Source organism: Temnothorax curvispinosus, unplaced genomic scaffold (assembly GCF_003070985.1).
Source record: "Temnothorax curvispinosus isolate PA1 unplaced genomic scaffold, ASM307098v1 QBEX01016538.1, whole genome shotgun sequence".
NCBI classification, from domain to species: Eukaryota; Metazoa; Arthropoda; class Insecta; order Hymenoptera; family Formicidae; genus Temnothorax; species Temnothorax curvispinosus.
The window spans coordinates 1-2,903 of NW_020226318.1; the positions used below are offsets into that span (position 1 = coordinate 1).

Here is a 2,903-nt window from a genome sequence, read left to right on the forward strand (position 1 = left end):
AGTTATGTCAGCATTTGCGAATTCTTTTGTAAATTCCAAATGAGGTCCAAAAAACGGAAAAGTATTCCTTAAAGAGTTCGAAAAGAGTTCAAAAGGATTCGAAAGAGTTCAAATAGAGTTCTAAAATAGTTCAAATAGAGTTCTACAAGAGTTCGGAAGTTTAAAAAGAGTTAGAAAAGAGTTCGAAATGAGTTCTAAAGGGACTGCAAAGGCTCGATAAGAACTCTTGCGCTGTTCAGGGCTATTTTGAAAAGAGTTCTGTGAGAGTCCTTGCTCTAATCCATAAAAGAATCGCATTGAGCCCGTTTAGCACATGCTAACAGTTGCAAGTTGTTTAATGTTTCTAGTGGTTTACTTTTCCGATTGGGCTACAAAAATGGTCTTAACGAACCACATCGAAAAACTGAACCACTAGAAACACTGAACAGCTTTGCAACTGTTGGCACCTGATGAACGCGCCCATCGCTATTCCTCGATCTCTGTACGAAATAGAAATGTAAGTTAAAGTGTATTATAAGCTTCATATGCTTCAACGTCAGATGTATTGTTATATATAGTTATATCAGAAGTTAAACATTATTAATATTTTAATACAGTATTTTCTATCATAATACATTTTACCTTACAGTTAAGTTCCGTATTTCCGTTTTCTTTATTGTATACTTTGAAGGCGTAAAGGAGTAACTTTTCGCGGGCTTCTATAATATATTGAATCACCATGGACAATATCCCCTGAAACGTAACTCCTCGCGTCCTGAATATACATAATTAAAAAATTTCGCATTTTTTAATAATCAGTTTTTATTATTTCATATATTCAAAAGTTATATATAGTTATATAGAAAAGTTATATAAAAACGACGAATTTATATAAATAAGTTATGAGTATACAAAATTTGTACAAACTTATACAAAGTATACAAAACTTATTATTTATTGAACTTATTATAAAAACAGTTATATAATATATGAACTATAATATATATAAACTTATTATGAATTTACTTATAGTGTACAACTGTACAACTTATAAAAACTAGTAAAACTTATAGAAACTTTAGTTATAGAAACTTATCGCAATTAGTTATCGCATCCTGTCCGTTGCATGTTGCAACCACGATTTAATAATTTCTTTGATGCTCGTTCTGGTCGCATCTGTTTGCTTGGAAATAGTTTCTGCAACAAAAAAAAGTGCTTCATAAGACACGTTTATATAAGCAGGTTTTGAATTATATTTTGATTTTCAAGAAACTCACTGATAATCAATTGACAAATTACAGTTGAACTGAACTTCAGTGTTTTACGCTGCCCAGACCAGGAATAAATTTTCGCCAGTGAATCAGTCATGACATGATTAACTGATTTAAACTGATGGAAACAACAGAACCTGTAAGAAAGAGACATAATAATTAATATCACAATATTCTATAAATGCACAATTAAAAATGAAATGTTATTCGATTTTTATTATATCCTTTTAAATTAAATTAAATTTCAGTATTATTTATTTCATTTCTTACATATTAATAATATTGAATTTATTATTAAATGTTATTTAATTTTATTAAACTTTATTTTTTTTACAAGTTTATATTTATTACAAACATTTTTAGGCATGCAATACGCAAATAATCAAAGATATTAAAAAAACAGGATTACAAGAAATTTGAAAATGTCCTTACCATGTAGCAGGTTGTAACACGTTGAGGTCCGATTAGCTAATGGAACTGGTGAAAACTATCAGAGCCTGTAAGAAAGAGACAGAAAGAAAGATAATAATTAAAAGACAGATACAGAGAAACAGAGGCTGCGTTTGATTTGGCTGTTTACATGCTGTAAGCCATGGAGGTAAGAATAAGAGGAGGGAGCGTAAACCAAGCTTTTAGGCGAGAGGTATGAATAAGCCAGAGAAGTGAGAGGAAATCATAAGCGGCCGTCTTGGTAGTACATAACTTATCCTTCTTTTTCTTAATTTGGTAGAAGAAGAATTAAGTTATGTATTATCAAGATGGCCAGAATACGATTTCCTCTCACGTCTCCGGCTTCATACTCCGCAGTTTACGCTCCCTCCTGTTATTCTTACCTCCATGCTGTAAGCTTTATTCTATCTTCCTTCTGCATATAGTGAGCGATAAAGATATAATGAAGCTTACACCGCGTGAGCGCCCAAAACGAACGCAGCCAAAGAGAAAGACAGGTAAAGAAAAAGAAAGAAAGAAAAGCACAAAGAGAAAAAAGACAAAGACAAACAGATAAAGAGGCAGGTAGAGAAAAAAGAAACAGAGAAGAGGCAGACAAAAAAAAAACAGAGAAAGCTTCCTAAGGGCCAATTTCTTCATCGTTGGATAACTTTATCCTTCGGTTAACCTCACTCTTCATCTCTTTCTAACTGCCTCCTTAGAAAAAGATGAAGAGTGAGGTTAACCGAAGGATAGAGTTATCCGACGGTGAAGAAATTGGCCATAAGAAGCAGTGTTCGTGTATGTATGTACACTGATGGCACACTAAAGGCCAGCGGCGGCAAACTAGTGGCGGCCGATTGTGATGCAATCGACAAAAATAATCGGAACGAAACACGTTCGATGTTGGATCCGAACGCGTTCGCATCCAACGTCGAATGTGGTTGTTAGCACTAAATAGCGTCCGAACACACAGTCCACGGAACACACGGAATATACGCACCTTGATCTCGATCGTTCGAAGTACGGAATTAGCGCTGCCCGTCACTGCCCGTGCACCGTCGCCTAGTGCTGCTAACTGCTTCACAATCCGTTGCCATGGTAACGACAAACAGGCACACTGCACATGCGCAGATTCTAACAACGCTTCGCGAAAACAACAATTCGAAAAGAATTCTTTACGGCTACGATAAAACATTTCTTGAAGAATTCTGTATCGATATT

The 2,903-nt window shown here is 34.6% G+C and overlaps 1 long non-coding RNA gene across 3 annotated transcripts; it reads right to left on the reverse strand.

Annotated features, from left to right (window-relative positions):
- Positions 1–925: 925 nt before the first annotated feature.
- Positions 926–2,755, reverse strand: LOC112466743. Of its 3 annotated transcripts, none has more exons than XR_003042181.1 (4): positions 2,493–2,675; positions 1,683–1,747; positions 1,257–1,387; positions 926–1,176 (listed from the first exon to the last, which is right to left on the reverse strand). It is a non-coding gene; the product is annotated as an uncharacterized LOC112466743 (long non-coding RNA). The 3 variants fall into 3 exon arrangements; XR_003042182.1 differs by lacking the exon at positions 2,493–2,675 and adding an exon at positions 2,084–2,485; XR_003042180.1 differs by lacking the exon at positions 2,493–2,675 and adding an exon at positions 2,683–2,755 and having other exon boundaries at positions 927–1,176.
- Positions 2,756–2,903: the final 148 nt, after the last annotated feature.